Source organism: Chiroxiphia lanceolata, chromosome 1 (assembly GCF_009829145.1).
Source record: "Chiroxiphia lanceolata isolate bChiLan1 chromosome 1, bChiLan1.pri, whole genome shotgun sequence".
NCBI lineage: Eukaryota > Metazoa > Chordata > Aves > Passeriformes > Pipridae > Chiroxiphia > Chiroxiphia lanceolata.
Window position 1 is genome coordinate 21625917 of NC_045637.1, and position 19047 is coordinate 21644963.

Genomic DNA, 19047 nt, shown 5'->3' on the forward strand with positions numbered 1-19047 from the left:
CTGTATACACTGAGTGTCTGCCCACTCAGACTCCCCTTCACCAGGTTAAACAGGCCCAGTTCCCTCATCCTTTCCTCATAACTGAGGAGCTCCAGTCCCCTCATCATCTTTGCATCCCTTCGCTGGACCTGCTCCAGGAGCTACACATCTCTTTTGCTCTGTGGAGCCCAGAACTGGACACAACACTCCAGATGTGGTCTCATTAGGACTGAGTAGAGGAGCAGGATCACCCCAGGATACCCTTGGCCTTCTTGGCCACAAGGACACTGTGCTGGCTTATGAAGAGCTTGTTGCCCACCAGGACCCCCAGGTCCTTCTTTGCAGAGCTGCTTTCCAGCAGGTCAGCTCAGCCTGTACTGGTGAAGGGGGTTATTCCTCCCCAGGTACAGGACCCTGCACTTCTTTTGTTGAATTTCATAAGGTTCAGCTCTGCCCATCTCTCCAACGTGTCAAGGTCCTTCTAAATGACAGCATGGCACTTTGGGGTATCAGCCACTCAGTTTTGTACCATCAGCACACTTGCTGACAAGGCATCTGTCCATTTACCCAAGTCATTGATGAAGAAGTTAGATAATACTGGACCCAGCATCAATCCATGAGGAACACCATGAGCTACAGGACTCCAACTAGACCCTGTGCCACTGATCACAACCCTCTGAGCTCCACTGTTGAGACAGTTCTGAATCCACCTCGGCATCCACTCATCCAGACATGATGCTAAGTACCCCAAACACCTGCTGCTCTCACATTCAGGAGAGAGATGCAGAGGAAGGCAAGGGGGCTCAGTAGTCTTCCCACTGCCCACCAGTCCCGTGTCCCCTCCATCCTCCTGCTGCCTTGGATGGGGGGAAGGCCTCCCCAGAACTCCTTTATGCCCCACCTCAGGTTATCTTTTAATTTCTAATATTTTCTCTTCCCCTCTTGCAAAGGGGCCAAAGCCAATTTTGGCTGAGGATGCCCCAGTTGTTGGCATTTGCAGATCCCATGCAGCTTTACATCTGCTTCCATCTTCACCAGAGACATCTATTGAGGATGGTTCCTGGTATTTCATATCCTGGGAACTAGTCACTAACCATCACTGACTCAGATGAGTACAGGAATATTTTCTTGTTGCTGACAATTTGTCTTTCCTCCCTGCTTCTTGCAGATTAAAGTCTTTCCCTTCTCCAGCATATTCCGGGTCCTGCCCCTGGTGCATGCAAGTGTTGTGGGGCTCTGGTAAGGTGAAGTGCAGAGAGAAAAAAAAGGAAATTTTGAGGAAGGAGTGGATTTTAGCTAGAATTACAAGGAAATCAGAGACACTGGCGTGATGTCTCTTCCTGTAAGATAAAGCTTCAGAGGTTGGTCAGAACTAGGTGAAAACAGACAGTGCTTTGTCCCCCTTGCTGGAATGTTTTGCTGGGAACAGCTGGAGAGGCATCATGGGCAGGCTAGCAGAGGGACCAGATGCTGAGGCTCAGGGATATGAGGCCAAGCTGGCCAGGCAGCTCTGGGGGCTGGCCCACAGCCCTGCATGGCTCCTGCTCCACATCACTTCAGCAAGGACCATTGCTGCCTCGCCCCAAATCTGGGCAGAGATGTTGGTGACCAAGAATGTGTCTCTGTGGCTATGAATAAAACTTCAGCTGTGTGTCATTTAGAAAGACCCTAATTTTAGCTAGCCCAGCACAGTGTTGAGCTGCATGTTACTGAGGTGCCCCAGCACACTTGAAGGGCGGCGCTTGTGCCCCTTTGCTTGGGCAAACCAGGTGTATAATGTTTTGTTTTCTGCTGGAGGTTCGAGACGCAGGAGGAAGAGAGAAGCGTTTTCTTACAGGGACAGGGTTAAGAGAGCGTCTGGGATGGGACCAGCCCCCGGCGCAGCCAGCTCCAGCAAGCCTGTGGTGTTTGGGTTGTCCGGGCGCCCGTGATGGCTCCAATGTGCGCGCAGTATGACAGATGACCTATTGAAATAATTTCGGAGCAGTGCTGAGGTTGCCAGGACAACCAGTGCTCCCTGGGCCTGCGCCTGGCCATGTGACGGCCGCCTTGACGTCAGCTGGAGGCTGAGCCTGTGGTCCCGGCCGCGCAGTCAAAGGCTTGTGAGAACCCGGTGGATGCTGGATTCATCCCCACCGCCGCCACCGCTGCCGCCGCTGCTGATTCTCAGGGGCTGCCAGAGCATGGACTATTAAAAACTTGCATTTCTGCAGTGTGAGGTAACCATTTGCTTTACGTTCTCATCAGGTTTGGATTTTTTTTCCTTTAAAAAAAAAAAAAAAGAATAGAAAGCAGCTTATCGTGACTGATATTTTTTCCCTTGTTTGTTTTGGCTGGAAGTTTGCCTTGATGAACAAGCCCAGCACTATCAGATAAATGCAAAGCAGCTTCCAGTTACTAATTTTGTGTGCAGACTGCAAAATGGAGTTAAATTTAGATTAATGATCCATGAAAGGAGAATAAAATGATATTGTTCTCATTTGACACTTTGAGAATATAAATGAACACGAGTAATCCTAGGCTAATGCATTCGGGAGTTAAAAGAAATGATGTCTAGGTATTATGTTGATTTGGGCATCCCTACAGCTTTTTTTATACCTCTGTTGGAACTTGTAGTTTTTTAATGCTGCCCAATTCAGGCTGTTTTGTACCCAGTGTATTCAGTGAGGGGAAAGCCAGCAGTCAATGCAGCCAGGAACAGCGTAAAATCCAAGTCTCAAAGTTCCAGCATTTAAATCATCTTTGTTCACACGGAGTCCCTGCTCCCTGCGCGCTCCCTGGGCTTTCTGCCCCTCTCCTGGGGCACGCGGCACTCTTGACTGTATAGTGTTTACAGAGGAAAGGATGAGGAGCTTCCTGAAAAATTATCTGAAATATGCCAAGAGAGCAGCATTGCTGTTACACAGGCTTTTGCCCTTTTTCTCACGCGCACACACAAGGCTTGTTTTTTCCCTTTTTTTTTTTCTGTTGTGCATTGAGTTAGAATAGCTAAAAAAAAAAAAAGAACCGCAGCATGAGCAGCATGATTTTTCAATCGCTGTGGTGATTGAAAAATGAAATGCTATTTGTGTCTTTTTGTAAAAACGAGAGAGTTCAGGTCTGTTTCCGTACTGCACTTACTTTGAGGTGGCTCTTGTGGGGAAGGAGATCTCAGAGCTCCTGAAGTTTAGTGCCACGGGCTGAGTTTGTGTGGGAACATATAGATTCATTTTAAGAACAGATTACAGCTGAAGCATCGTGTACGTTGTTTCCTGGAAAAGTATGTTAGATTGTTCTTATCTTCTCTAATTATATACTCTTGTTCCCTTCCTCCCAAAGTTCAAAGGGTTTATTGATAATGGTAATGATTCTCCAAAGCAGCTGCCTGTCTGAAACGATCATGGAACTACAAAACAATTTAAAACACAGAGCAGTAAAAGATAAAAAAAATTCTCTTAAATTATACTAATGTTATCAAATGAAGCATAAATAATTTTTTCAGAAAGGCAGCCAAGACAGACATTAAACCTGGAGGCACTTTCTAAGGAAAGTTATGGCTTAATGCTCTGGATTTCACTGCATTTGACATTCTTAGCAGAGCAACGAGGATAAATGGATCTGAAACCTTTAAATCATTTCACTTGGCGTTATCTCATCAGTTCTTTCCAGTTCAGCTCTTGTGCCTAAAACATCACTGTTTTGGGGGGCTGAGATATTAAACATTTTCTTTATTAAATTATTCACCTGATGCCGCTGCACTGACTCCTCATGGGTGACTTTAACCAAGGTTTACAGGAGCCTTGCAGCTTTGGTGTGGAGGTGCTATAGCACCCCAAGTACAGCCTTCTCTTAAGGAGTGGGGCTCTCGGTGTCCTTGCCCAGGTGACCCGCCTGGGCTGAGCTGGGCATGGCTTCTCCTCAGCTGGCACAGGGAGCTATGTTTCAGCCGACAGCAGTCCGACCCCTCCACCTGCATGTGAGTTCCCCCAGATTCTGGGCAGCAGGGTGGATGGGGAGGGCGGGGAGAGGCAGTCAATGCGACCCACCACCCTCTGAGATCTGCTTGTTCACCACCTTATACTGGCAGGACAAGTCTAGTGAGGGACTGGGGCATGAAGTATGGGGATAGATTTGAGCTGAGCAGCACCTGCCATTCAAGAGAAGTCATTCACTCTCATGCCTGAAGGATTTGTCTCCATGTATAGCTGCAGTCTCCTGCCAGGCTTGACTTGAGTCATCAGTGTGGCAATGATGCTGGGGGTGTGCTGGGGCTTATCCTCATTCATTTAGGCTTGAATACAGTGTCCTGTAGCATTTGATGCTTTGAAAACACCTGCAAGGGGAAAAATAATTGATGCAACTTTTGCTCAAGAGCTATTAATTAGAAATATTTTTAAAATAGGTTCCTCATCTCCAGATGGAATGGACATATCTTGCTTTAGTGATACTGACCAAGTCTTCAAAAGATTCTAACTTGACCTGACAGATGAGGATGATAAACTGCTTCACGTTGTAGCAGAAGGGTCCCAGTCATGTTGTGGCAGAGGTCTGAGAGACAATGTTACAGGGGAAGCTGGTGAGTGCCAGTGAGGTTGCACGGGGATGCGTCCTGCAGTGCATATTGAGTCCTTGCAACCCATGTACCCCTGGGCTTTCTGCCCCTCTCCTGGGGCATGCAGCACTCTTGACTATATGGTGTTTACAGAGAAAAGGATCAGGAGCTTCCTGAAAAATTATCTGAAATATGCCAAGGGAGCAGCATTGCTGTAACACAGACTTTTACCCTTTTATTCATGTGCACACAGAGCAACAGCTCTGTCCCCTCTTGACAAGTCCTTGGGGCCTTTGGCATCCCGTCAGTCCAGGAGATGGGGATGGATGAGCTGCAGGCAGGCAGGCGGCTCACAGACAGCGCCAGAGTCTGCAACTGGAGAAGGCACAGGTCCCTGCTCAGAAGGGCAGGGAAGGGTCTGTGACAGTCATCCTGGAGCTGCATGCCTCTGCTCAATGATTTCATGCTCGTTTCTACTGGTCAGTGAAAACTTTTGTACCAAACCCTTTTGACAAGCACTTGGATTTTGCCTTGCAGTGTGTAAAGTTGTCAGGCAATGTAATGCTAAGCATCCTGCCATCTGTGCCTTGCCATGGTTTCACTCACCATGAGAAAAGAACAAACAGCCTGTAGGTTCCTTGCAACCACCGAGAGAGGGGAAAGTGGCTGCAGCCCATCCCTTACCTTCTGCCCAACACCACAACCGTGCCACTGCCAGATTGCTCAGACTTAAAATCCTCTGACATAAAGAGAAAAAACATGAGATGCACACGGGCTTGGCGACACTTCACCTTCTTCCAGGGAGGTTAGATTGACCCCCATACTTCCCATCGTCCTTTATGTCATTTGCAAATGTCACCCTGCTTGCACGCACACAAGAAGGGGATGATCTCTTCCAACAGTCTCCTTGTCCATGGCGAAGGGTGAGCAGAGCAGCAATCCCTGAGGAATTCGGGGACCTTAGGAGATACCATGGCAAAAACAGCAGGACTGAGATCTCCTCATGCCTCCTCTCACACAACTGGATACAGCAGGGAAATTAAAAACAAATGGGGCTGTTCATGCCTCTCACCTCATAATAATAACACACTCAAGCCTTTAGTGTGCTCTGCCTTTATCTGGTTGATGGGCAATGACAATCTAAATTTAGGCTAGAATCATAGTAAAACCTAAAAAACCCTTGCAACGCAGAACACTTCTTGAATTTTTTCAAACAGGATGTGACTTCTGCTGTCTTTTTAAAGGTTCTAGCCTCTATCTAGGCAATATTCATTGGGGGAATAAAATCCTCTGAATGGGGGGAATTGTCAGACAGTGGGAACTGATGTTTCAGTATGGAATTTTAGGATCTTAAATTACTTATTGGTTGGTTACAATTGCTTAGGTTGGTTCCCATTCTGCTACAAATCATTACATTGTGATAATTTAATGCATCAACATTAGCAACAACTAGTTTAAATGACAGCTCAGCAGTAGTAGAGATTTGGCATTTAAACCAACAGTTACTTTTCCAATTAAACAGAGATGCCATGCGTAGGGTAATCTGAACGCAAAATAAAAGTTGACCTGGCTGTTGGTTCCAAGCTAAAGGAACAAAAACCCTAACTCTGGAATGTTTTTGGTAGTCATATTTTAGAAATAATCTTCCATGGTGTGCCAAAATCTAAGCAGACAGTTATAGTCAGATAACAGTTTAAAAAAGAGACTATGTTTTGGCTGTACTTTTTCTGCTGTTAAATTTATCTTCTTAAATAGCAGGGAGTATGAGTTGAGGTTTGAGAAACAGTAATTTTGTAATTATTTTATATGGATCGAATTATTCTGTCATCAAATTTGCATTTCAGACAGCATTACAGTATGAAAATATAATTAGAAACTGTAATTCAGGAATTGCTGAATGTGATATTTCCCAGAGGGAGCACTGTCAAGAAGCTGCCCTCACTACAACTTTAGCAAATATTGAAATCCTATAGGGGGAAAATGTGAAGGCTGAGTTGTAAAGTTCCTGTCCCTTCTGTGGTCCCCACACACTGTCAACTTTCTGCCGAACTTCATTTTTTCATAAGATTCATTTCCATAGAAACATCTAATCATTAAGAGCTGAAGGGCTCAGATCCTGTTCTGCTGAATTTCAGTCTGACTGTGCTGATAGCTGCTGAATTGCTTTCAGCCACAAAATGACACTGAGATAGTGTAAGGATCTGATTCACATGCAGAAAAGCCAAGAAGCTTGTCGTTTGGTCTGAAATGCTGGTTTTAATTTGCCCAGCACCCAGAATTCCCAAGCAATGCCTCTTCACAGAAGAGAGCTGAGGATGGGACTCAGTTTAACTCTGTTTCTCTCCTTTTGTAATTCAAGGTTTTTCAGCATACATGTTCACAGTGTTGTGCAAAGTTTTGGCTGTATAAATCTCACTCGTGTCAATCTTTACGGTTTTTACTATTCTTGTTGCAATCTTTGGCTTACCATAGACATACTAGCTGGAGACAAACATGTCATGTCATTTTTAGTTGGGCTTGTGTTGATAAATCCCATCCACTTTTGTTTGAGACAAACACTTCTTAGGAGAGCATCATCCACGGCCAATTTTTTTCCCACCACCTTGTTCAGGCGTTGGGCAGGTCCCTATGTGGAACTAAGCCTGTGATGCCCAAAGCAAAGCCAACATTGTGAGGAAGCAGAAGCTGAGTGTGGGGCATACTTGATGCTTTGATGCCCCCATACATCTGTCACAGTCCTGCTGAGAGACAGTCGCAGTGCTACACCAGGACAGGAAAAGAAGTGTGGACCTGTGAACCCAGGACTGCATGGATAAATGGGCTGGTTGGTGACATGGTTCCTAGTGACTCAGAGACACTGTCACTCACAGTGTGCTCTGAGGATCAAGACCATTTTCTGTGCCTGCCCAGAGCCATCTTCCTACACCCACCTGCACTCAGCCCTGTCATTTTTCCAGGGTGCTGGGGAGGACGTCTGTCCCATCGCTCACATTTTGCATGATGCACATCCCGCAAGCTGTGTCTGGTATTTGCCATGTGAACACAGGGCAGGAGCTTCAGGGCATCAGTGGAGATGACCATTTCTGTTAGGGAGGATACAGTAAGCTAGGTTGGCTCTTTAGGGACAAGTAGCACCTGGGGTGCAAGTGCTGGTTTGCAGGTGGGGCATGAGCAGTTCCTGAGCATCACATCCACAGTTTTGCACATTTACTTAGAAACTGCAGAGGAGCAGGAGGAAGTATTTCAACTGGCTTTGTCTGCACATGGGAGCTGAAAGGCTTTGAGACAGGTTTATACCTGCCACATTTGTCACAAAGCCTCTTAGCTGTGTGCTGAATTTCACTGTCAAGAGAATGTGGCTTAAGGAGTGGGCCAGAGCCAGGCTGTCCAACCACAGGGGAATAGTGGACCAGGAGGGATGGGACAAAGTGGGAAGGAGAGCCCTTGGAAGGACTAACTGACTGGCTGCTGGCAGGATGCAGCCAGGGCAGGCTACTGTCATTGTTTCTGCACTGCTGCGTCTGCCCACGCAGGGAGCTCTGGCAGCACTGCCCCATGTCCCTGGGCATCTGCAGAACAGGCCAGACAAGACTTGTGTGAAACAGAGCTGCCTGAAGGAGTTGGGAGAGTGAAATATGCTTCCTGCGTTAGTGGTGGTGCCCTGTTGTTTAGCTGCTGTGTGATGTAACAGTGGCTTACAGGGCTGCTCTCTCTGCTGGGCGCTGGTTCAAAGTAGGGCTGGAGGAATGCTGTATAGTCAACTCTTGTGCAGTAGCTGCTACTGGAGGACAGAGGCTTTGTCTTTAATAGTTTCATGCTTGTTCTTGTATTATAGAAGAGAGCAGGTTTTGGAGACACCCAAGAATACGCATATGAAGGTTTTATTAGACAAGCAGACCAGGTGGTTTATAGGCTATCACTTGAGAGAAGACAACTTACAGCTGAAGGAGATCAAAGTTAGTTTCTTTCCTTACCAAATTCCCTTGCTCCTAGAGCAGGCAGATTATGCTTCACATGACCTTTCCATGTCTCCTCCAGGACTGCAAACACACAATGGATCCAGCTCATTTGAAGTGTCTAACTTCAGCTGAATAACAGTCAAAGAGACTTCATCGAGCAATTCAGCCTCAAGAACCTTTAACTCTAAAAAAAATATTCTGCTCATGTTGTATGCATGTTCCTAATTGCAAATCCAAGATACCAGGGTGAAGCGAGCACAAAGCCGTTGATTATTTCCACAACTGCTGTGTGCTTCCTATCACAACAGTATTCTTTTGTGCAGAATGGCAGCATGATTGCAGACTCCTCTTTAGCCTTACCATCTTAGTGAGCCCAGGTCCAATTAGAGCAATTATATCTCAGCAGAAGCACTATCTGTTGTCCTCTGGACCTGTCTGTCAAGTGTCCTATTCATTGCTGTTCATGGTGTGTGAGGCTTTTCACATAAAGTCGTTGTGACCTGGCTGAAACTGTCCCATCAGAAGGGTAGCTTGAATTTGTGAAGACTTATTTCACAGGCTGATGTGAACAAGAAGAGTACAAAATTACAGCTGGCCAAGGATAAGTCTTCAAGTCTAGCCACGTTTTCCTCTTGCTTGAGCATTATTGCTGATTTGACACAGCACACAGCTTTCACTTCCAATTATTTCACTTCACCCTTCATTTTCAATTACTTTACTGCTAAAAATTGAGAACATTATCGGAATTCACAGCTCCTCCTTGCTATGTTGGAGGGTTTCCTTAATCAAAATCCCCAATGTGAGTTGCAAGACATGTAATGTTTGCTGGCATATGCTATTAAACCACTTACAGCTCTGAGATCTGTGTGGAACTCTGTGGTCTTTGAGTTGTTGAAGAGTTACTGGGTAGTGGGAACTTCTGTTTTGCTTTACTTCTGCTATCAGAGCCTGATGAAGGAGCTGAGTGATTCCTGCCAAGGAAGTCCCCTTTGTCACCACTAAGGTAAAAGCTGAGAAGCAGAGCTTGGTGAAAGGCAGAAGTGCTTGGACTTGGGAAGGTCAGGGGCAATGCAAAGAGGAACTCTTTCTGAACAAAAATCAGATTTTTGTTTTCTCATACTTCTCTTGGAAAGGAAAATCCAGGGAGCAGTGTTTAGAGTCTTCTTTCTGAAACCATATGAACTCTTTTCTGACAATTAAGAAATGAGATTGCCTGGGAAAGAGCAGCCCCTGTCCCTGCTGCTGACTCGATGGCATCCCTGAGAGTTCTGGTCAACATGCACAGCAGTGCTCAAGCAGAAAAGGATCACTTTAAGAACTGAAAACATGAGCTCGGACCTCAGTCATTCTTCCTCCAGCCTCATCAGGGCAGAGGCTCCACCACATTTGTTTCCCATTTTACCTCTGTTCTGCTAGGTTTTAGCCCACAAGGGCTAAAGTGTCTGGTTGGTTTTGTCAGGAGCAACTGCAGAACCACCTGTATTTTTGGTCCGGATGTCACCCCTTGGCACAGGATGCTGCAGGCAGGAGAGTCATGCCAGCTCTGACCAGGGCTGCAAAGAGACCTTACAGATCTGGTCACACTGGTGGCAAGAATAAATGAGAGCTGATGAAACAGCAATATAACATGCTCCACACAAGCTTCGTGGGAATCTTGGTGAATTTATTAAAGATAAGTTTATACCATTTACCTGGATCTGCAGGCTTGGCAGATCCAGTTTCTTTTCTTGCAGCGATGGCCTTTTCTCTGAGAACCAGGGGCAGTGAGCAACAGTGCTCACCGTGGACACATAATGCATGTGATGGTTCAGTTGGGGAAATACAATTCTTTCAGAGGTGACAACAGGTGACAGAAACAGGGTGACTGCTTGCCTCACTTTTTCTCTTTTTGTTAGACACTGGGACCCTTGCAGAAACCCCCACCTCTATTCAAAGTATCTGATTAGAAATTGGAGTGTATTTCACTATTAGTTCACCGTGTGCCAGTTATTAGCAGGCTGTGGTGTTGTTCCTGCACTGACAGCCTGTAGTAGAACAGACCTTTCCTGCGTGCTGCTCCCCCCATGCTTGCGGATGGCACTCCAAGCAGGGTGGTGGAGAGGCAGCTGGGAGATAAGAGGTTAAAACAAGCCACAGTTCCAATTTGAGACATTTTCAAAAATAGCAGCTTTTCTTTTGTTTGCTGAATTCCCCATGCTTTTCCAGTGCTGTTCCCATTATTCATCTCTTTCCCAAAATAACATTTTTAAGCAGAGGAATGGCTTGAGTGGGGAGAGGAGGAGATCTGCAGCCTGAGTGGGACAGCTGCGTGCTCCTGTGTCTGCAATGAGGGATATTTCAGTCTTTCAGGCAATTTTACTTCCTCAGTGGCAAGCCCAGTAATTCCTTCCTGACAGGTCTCAGTGGTGGTTCTTGGGGGCAAGCTTCAGGTTCACATTTATTCTTCTTCTTTCAAACGGGAAGCCTGAACACATCCGAATGGATTCAAGCTACAGGGGGATATGCTCATGGCCAGCAAGGTGGGAAGATGTCTTTCAGGAAGCATGCTCATGCTGTCCAGCATTTTTGTAGCTCAACTTGACCAGAGGCACTTCTTCCTGGTGGATGCTCCTTTGAAGGAGAAGGAAGGGGTACTTTTGGGAAAATAAGCCCAAGGCAGCCTGGCCCCAGGACCTGTGATGCAGGCAGAACCCACTGAGCCAAGATGCAGCTTCAGCCCTTGAAGCACCTTGTGTGTCCCATTCTTGAATGCTGGCCTGGGGAAGCAGCTGCTCTGGAGGGGCTCCCTGACAGCATGCACCAGGGCTGGCCGGGAACATCCCTCACTCATCCCTCACAGTCAGGCATGCAGCCAAACACAAACACCATGAGCTCCAGAAACGGGTGCCAGCAACCTTCCCCTGGGGTTATAGGGAGAGATGGTAGAAAAGAAGCCCTGAGAGGAATTAAAAATTAAATGCTCATGGCAGCAGCTTGCTGTCACCACATCCCAGCAGTTCATCTTCACCGTGGCTGGCCAGACGCCCAAGCAATGAGCAGGAGCAGAGGAGCGTCCCATTCTCACTGCCCTCACTGGAGATCATCCAGCTCTCCTGAGGCCTTTGTGGGTGGATGAGGATGAGCTGCCCCTGGCACTGGCTGCATATACACAGGACCCACCAGAGCCAGCAGCACGTGCCTCTTTGTGGAAATTCCCAGAGCCATAGTGAAAGGCCAGCAGGAGGTGGCCAGACCCAGATGAGTCACATGCCTATTGGAGAGATGCTGCTATCCAAGTATGGGGTGGTGGAGAGCTGAACCACAGCCCCTTCTCTGGTCTAAGATCAGGAATAACCTCAGCAACAGGCTTGCTTAGTGCAGGTGGAAGCTGAGCCCATAGGGGCTGGGATTTGGGGTGCAAGGGTCAAGCCTACCAAGGTTGGTATTTGGGTGTACAAGGACTGAGCCCCACAGGGGCATTTGTCCCTCCTTGGCATTCAGTCCAGCTCCTTGGTGTGCAAATGCCCTGAAACCACTTCAGAGCCACAGCAAGCCCATAACTGAGCCCAAGGCTGCTTGCTGACCATGTCCTGAATGATTGGGCCTTGGGTCTAGTTCATAATCCCCTCTCCATATCCCCCACTAGGTAAGAGTTTGCTTTCCCCAAGCCTTGGTATTTCTTGATTTGGCATTAACATTCAAGTAGGTGACAAGCTATCCAGTTTCCTGAGACAATGGCTGTGTCTGTACTACGGCTGCTGGCTGTGTCCATACTGCATGACAAAGGGAGCAACCCCAGCACCAAGAGCTCAGTACTTGAAACCGCTCTCTGTCTGGAGTGGTCTCTATCCATTTAGCTCTCAGCCAATTCATATCCTCCCAGCCTGCGGCACTGGGCCTCTTCCATGGGGCAAATGGCACGTGGTCACTCTTAAGGAGGGTGCAGAGTTCAACAGCATGGGTGAGGGAACTTCTGTTCCAGTTGGTCCTCCATGCTGAGAAAGGCACCCAAATGCATTTACTTTGTAGTCACATCATCATCATCATCATCATAATGGCCAGGCTTCGCGAATGAAGATTTGGGAAGGGCTCTACCCACGTTTGTTACAAGCGCGTTGGTGGCTAAAAAGGCCAATACGAGACAGGCACGTCCAGTTGCAAAAGGCACAGCAGAAAGACTCCTTAGGTGGTATATTCTGCAAGGCACGATTCTTTCTGCATTGTCTTTTCTCCTCGAGGGTGATCCTGCGTGCTTTCTCAAAAGCATCAGCAGCGTTATAGATGGTGTGGGTCCAGACCTCCTGATTGGAGGCCAGAGTATGTTGTAGTAAATGTCATCCTGCATAACTGGGTGGGAATCCTGGGAGAAAAATAAAGAGCCTTAAGAATAGTAAAGTGTTTTTTCTGAAGCCCAGGTCTAGGTAGAGCTCATGAGCTTCAAGCTCTCACCCCAGCCACCAGCAGGAAATCAGCCCAGTGGAGCATGAAAAAAAGACTGGCAGCTCTAGTCTGTCAAACAAAGCAGTGGGGCTCTAATAGGAACAAAGTAGAGGAAGCGAGGAATCTGACTGGAAGGAAGGATAAAGAAAAACCTTTGATCTACAGAGAAACAGGCTCTTTACTCATCTGTCTGTACAGAGGGACATTATCATGTACACAGCTGACCTGACTCTTTAAAGAGTGTGGGTTTGATGCTGATTTCATGTTGTATCTTGGTACACACACTTTCCCCTGTATGGTTCAGTTTTAATCCTTTTCTAGTTTACAATCCATTTAATTTTAAGATGTGAAAATTGCAGAGGTCAGTATCCAGTACTACACCTCTTCTACTCGGCAGTTTCTCCAGAATGAACAAATTATTATCATCTGTATTAACCTTCTCAGAGACCAGCATGATCCACTTTTCTCTATCACACCTAATATCTATTTTCCAAACCCACCATTGCCTGAAGTGAGCATTGTGCACTGCACGACGCCCCTCCCAGCTCCCCGGGGGCCTGCCCAGTCCCCCAGCCCCATGTGCGGCACTGTCTCTGCCACACAGCACTGCCAGGTATTTCATGTTTCCCTCTGCAAAAAGGGAAGTGGTGTCCAGGTGCTCTCTTCATAAAACTTCAGGGTTGAAAGAGGTTAAAAGCAAAGGAGATTTCTGACTGCAGTTTTCTTCCAGTACTTCTGGTTTGTTGAATTCAACCTTTATGGTGTTGACCTTGGAGCATAACATCAGTAGGATTTGAGAGCCAAGGGAGAATTTGCCTATCTCCTTGCCTGCAGCTTTTCAGGTACATTTGTTTGTTTTAATTACTTCCTCTGTTAGACATGGAGTGTTTTCCACTTTCCCTTGACTGGATTTCCCAGTCAAGTCTGGCTGCCCAAGCCTCTGTCCTGGTGCAGCAGCCTTCTGTCTTTGTGGCCATCGTGCGGCCAGTGGGATGGGACGTGCCTTCCACCTTCCTGTGTGCTGGAAATGCAGCTAATTTATCAAATGCCAAGCAGAGTTAGGCTATGTCACTTGGTAGATGGGAAAATCTATCACTCTGGGACTATTTAGGCAAGGGGCCTCATTTAAACCCCTCCACGGACTCACTTGTCGCCACAGGCAAATCACTTAGTGTCAGTGGCTGTCCTGGTCAGATGAATGAAACCAACTACCCTGTCTTGGCAGGTGTTTTCATGGAAGCCGTTGCATGGAACTCTGATATTATTTGCAGATTTACATCACAGTCCTGCAGAGCATGAGCATATTGGCTGGAAACTTTTGAACAGTGGGGTTTAGCAAGGCAGGATCCCAGCTTTTAGTGAAGCAGGACTTGGGCATGACTGTGTGAAAGGATAAGGTTTTCCCCTTTCACTTGCAAACAGGAGCTGCTCATATTGCTCCGCATAATACAGGGGATTTAGGAAGACTAACATTAAGACATTTTTTCAGAGTCATTGAATATGTTTTAATCCGTATTAGCCTTGAGCAATTGGCTCCCAGTGAACTCATGGAAGGATAGGTATAATTAAAGATCTGTCTTGCACAGCCTGCTGTGCGTTTACAGCTCCACAACTGCTCTTGGTAGTGAAACAGAAATATGTCTCTCAAAAGAAAGCTCAACAACAGGAAATATTTCTTTCACAAATATGAACACAAGTGTTTCTTCCAAGAATCAGCAGATAAAAGCAAAAACGTTCTTAAATTTCTAGTTCCACTAAGCACCTGGCTCCAATGTACAATTCCTTGACTTTGTTAATTTTTTAACTCAAATGTGATCCTGTTTTAAGACGTTGTTTCTCTGATAATAAAAGTCTATTCAACCATCTGCATGTTTCATCAGTGTTTGCATTTCTTGTTCTGAAGAACAGGGTTGTCCAAATTGCTGATACTGAACAGGATGTAACTCCCTACTCCTTGCTATTTAAACTTGGGTACCTAACTCTGCTGGCGGGTAATTTTGGTCAAGATTTCACAGAGTGCTAAATTTGTCTGCACAGACAATACAGTGAGTGTTTTTTCTCCCAGCCATTGCTGAGATCCCCCACCAAATCCATTGCAGAGGTTTTATGATCGCTGCCTCTCAGGTGTCTGGCACAAGTGGAAGTGGCGCCATTGTGGGACATGCTCATTACTTCAGGCATTAGCCTTGAGAAGTGCTGGGTAATAGAATAGTTTGTCATGTCTGTTTAAGCACATTATTCCTGAAACTGCTCCTCCTCCAATCAATAAAAGACTTCATAAAATTGTATAAACATATTAAGAAAAATGTGATTTACTCAAGGAATCTTTATTGCATTTCATTATAAACTACTGAATCTAATATACAAAGAAGATCACTTTAATTATAAGTGAACAAAAGAAAGATCTGCTCTTATGTTCCCACTAGGCAACTATCAGCAGCATGCACCTTCTCCATCTAATGTGGTTACAGAAAGTAATTAGATTTGGTAGTTCTAATGGGAACAGCAGTTAACTATATTACACCCAAGAGAAATTAATGTTAGGTGGATTTGTTAGGTACTGTGGTATCTCTTCTCAGTAGTTTTTTCTTGCGCTGGGGAAACTCATGAGGTAGCCAAAGGTAGGCAGAGAGTTCAGATGATGGGCTGCTGATCTCCCCATCTCATCTTTAATCAGTTTCACTGCACTCAGTGCTGCCCTCTGGAAGTTCATCAGGTAGCAGAGAACTGTGTTGGTCCTCTTCGCTTGCAGACCCATGAATGGCTTGGTTTTGTTTTACAGAGTGAAGTGCCTTGGTGCCATTCACTGTTGTTTTGTACTTTACTAGTATTTCACCAGAATGAGTATATCATCCTGGGCAGATAATTTTCAGAGGAAGAAAAAAGAAAGCTCAGTCCAAGGTGGCATCCTAGGACAAGAGCTCCCTGCCACTGTGTTCTTCCCTGTTAAGTGAATGTCTGACAACTGAGTGAAGGTTTGATAAGCAGAGGGATTCCTCCATGTCTGTCACGGTGTGGCTTGGGAGGGAGCATGGGGCAACATGGTGCCTTCCTAGTGTCACAACTAAGACAGTCCTGAGCATGCCCTGGGGCAGAAGGATGGCTGTTGGGAGGTTTAAGTGCCTACAGCCTCTGTGCCCTGGTAGGGTCAAGAAGTATCTGATGAAAGCCTGTTCTGTGCTATTTCCCTATGAGTCTCTGCCAACCCAGGAACCTTCAAAACTGACCTCAACTGGTTTGGGAACACAGGACCAGCTGATACAAAAAGCCAAACAGATGAAAAAATTTGTTTCCTCCCTCTTCCTGTGCATCAGTTCAGTCAACACTGAAATGCAGCTGTCAACTAGTAATCTTTGTGGTCAGAAATCTTCAGATGAAAAAAAATATATGATATTAATAAGTTATTATGGTCCCTAGAGAAAACAAAGGGATCACAATAAGGAAGTAAAACTTTGTAGAAAGTGTGAATTACTCTACTCCATCAATACTGAATAGAGATCAGGCACATAACTCCCTTTCAGAGAAAATTAAAAACTTGCTATTTCATGATTTGGACAACATAGTCTGCTAATCCTCTTGGCTTCAAGGTTAAGCCCAACCAGCTGTGAATTTTATTGAGGTTACTACTAAATCTTAATTTCAGTTAAATTTTTTGCATTAATCATATTGCTGCGCTCAGTTCTGTCTGATGCTTGAGCTGACAGAGCTGGCCAGTTTTCCTGACCTGTCTGCTGTGTTCTGGTACTCGTTCCTCTGCTTGCATAAACCTCCTCTCATAGTCGTGCCACTGCCCTTGACTGATGTGTAGTGGTGGGTGATTACATACTGCAGACAAGACAGAGATATCGCAAACATATTTACTTAATATCACTGCCGTTGGCTCTCCTTTGTACCAGAAAGACTCTGCCCACTGTAAGAACCACACTGGTTTTTTTTGGTTCCAGAAGAAGGCAGGACAGTAGGAGACCTCCTGACTCCTCCAGGCCACTGCAGGTATCTGTCATGTAGACCCTACTTGTGGATTTTTCAAATTGCATTTTCACATGAGCTAGTCTGTTTGTCTTGTGATCTTTGAAGAAGGCTGTTCCACAGACTTCGCTGCTCCAGTGGTTTGAGATTTGCTTCTCATTCCCAGCCAAAATTTATTATGGGTAGTTTATACTCATTTGTTCTTGTGCCAGCATTGTCCTTCAGTTTAAACAATTTTTCTCCTTCCCTAGTGTTTACCCCCTCTGATGTATTTATAGACTACAACCATATCCCCTCTTGGCCTTTCTTTAGCTGGGCTAAACAGCTGAGTGCCTCTGGTCTCCTCTGAGAGCAAAGGCTTTCCATTCCCTTATTTGGCTTAATAGCCCTGCTCTACAGCCACTGTGGCCCGAAATCCCTTTTCCTCAGCATGCTTTCCTGGCCATGTACTACAGTAATGCAGGTGAACCTTCATATTTCCAAAACCTGCTGTGTTTTCATTAATAGTATTGGTATTTCACCGTCCATGGACTCACCAGGTCAGTCTCAGCAGGTTCACTAGAAAGCATCAGTTGTTTCCTGCAGGACATGTCACATTGGTGTTTTCCTGTTATCTTGTGACTATATAAGATCTCCGGCTCTTCCTCCTGCTCCCTCATTTCTAGTTAAAAGCATCAATTCTTCCTACTGGTCCCTCATATACTGCATTTTGCAATAACGAATTTCTTCTCTTTGACTATTCCAGTGTTAAAATTATCCCATTCTTCTTGTGTGGTAGTCTTAGCTTGTCCAGCTGATGGTGCCTCTCACCTTGGTGTCATCAGTAACTGCACTGCTTTGAGATTATGCATCATGGTTATTAATGAAAACGTGCAACTACATACATCCCAAGACTCATCTTGGAAGAGTCCTACTGTAACCATCTTTCACCTGAGATTTCCCCTTTAATTTCAACCCATGATCCATAAAGAGGAAATATCTGCCTGACTCTTCTAGCACATCCCCTAGAGAAATTCTTTGCTTTGATTTTAATCAAATACACCTAATACATCTATATACTTATTAAAAATGAGTACTTATGTGCTGGTTCGAAAGCCAGAGCAGGCAGACTTTCTGCAGGGTTTCCATATAAGGTCAGTTCTGCCAAGAAAACTTCAGTTCTAACTTCTAACATTTCAACAACTTTAGTTTGAGATCTCTCTTCAATAGCACTTGCCAATTGTGGAACTCAAGTCGGGGTGTTAGCAGATGTGTTTTGCTCTGCTTCAGTCTCCCAGTGGGTTATGAAGCCAAATTCAAGTTTCAAATGACTACACTTATTTTTCAGACTTTGTGCACTTTTTTTAATGTGAATTTGGAATGGGGTGAAAATTCTTTTGTGTTCTGGCCTATGTCCATCAGATCTTAGCCTGCAGATGAATAGCAAAAATTATGTTTGTACCCTTTACATTCAAAATTTGTGAGACTATAAATATCTTGTAGTCCTAAAACATTCCTTCTACTTCTTCAATTAAGACTGTGATACTTCTCCTACAACATATCCCTGTGTCTCCTAACAAAGATCTGACTGTCTTCTCTTCTTCTGTGTGCAAAAGCATTTAGAGACTTTTGGAGAAGTTGGTGCTGATGTCCCCCAAACCAAAGAACAGAGCTACTTCTCTTTTAGGCTCAAATAGAGCAACAGAGAAGAAATTACTGAATATTTAGCTGCCCTTTTGATGACAGGAAAAGCAGTCTTTATCCTCCTTTCCATGAGCAGATCAAGTTTTGGATATTCAGTGTTATCAGCTGATTCTTCTGAGTATGTTGTATAAATGAGAATTGAATTAACTGAATGAAAACTTGTTCCTTTAAAAAGAAGAGGAAAAAGGAAGAGGAAAAAGGAGAGAAAAAAGCCTTCAGAAGTATAAACTCAGTCTAGTTAAGTTTGTTCCCTACGTTATAATTTAGCTCTTTTTAATGAATATTAGAGCCTTGTCTGATCTGAAGAATAAGCTTTACCTTTTCGTATTGAGGGCTGGCTGAAAAGCCTTGACCTAGTGCTACATCTGAGATGTTGTAAAGCCCAGGACCAGATACTCCTATGGCACCCCAGACTTCACCGTACTTGCTTGGTGGACTTGCTTATCATGGGTGCAGCTCTAAGAATAATTGATTTGAGGATTTGTCTACTGAGCAATCAGGTAGAAA

At 45.3% G+C, this 19047-nt stretch overlaps 1 protein-coding gene across 2 annotated transcripts in view; it reads left to right on the top strand.

The window, feature by feature from the left end:
- The first annotated feature begins 2046 nt into the window (after positions 1 to 2046).
- Positions 2047 to 19047, top strand: part of NCALD (neurocalcin delta) — a 58343-nt gene continuing 41342 nt past the window's right edge. For both annotated transcript variants that reach the window (XR_004357087.1, XM_032687812.1), the window contains exon 1: positions 2047 to 2198. The gene's annotated coding sequence lies outside the window, so the exon portion shown is untranslated. The remainder of the gene's footprint in view (positions 2199 to 19047) is intronic.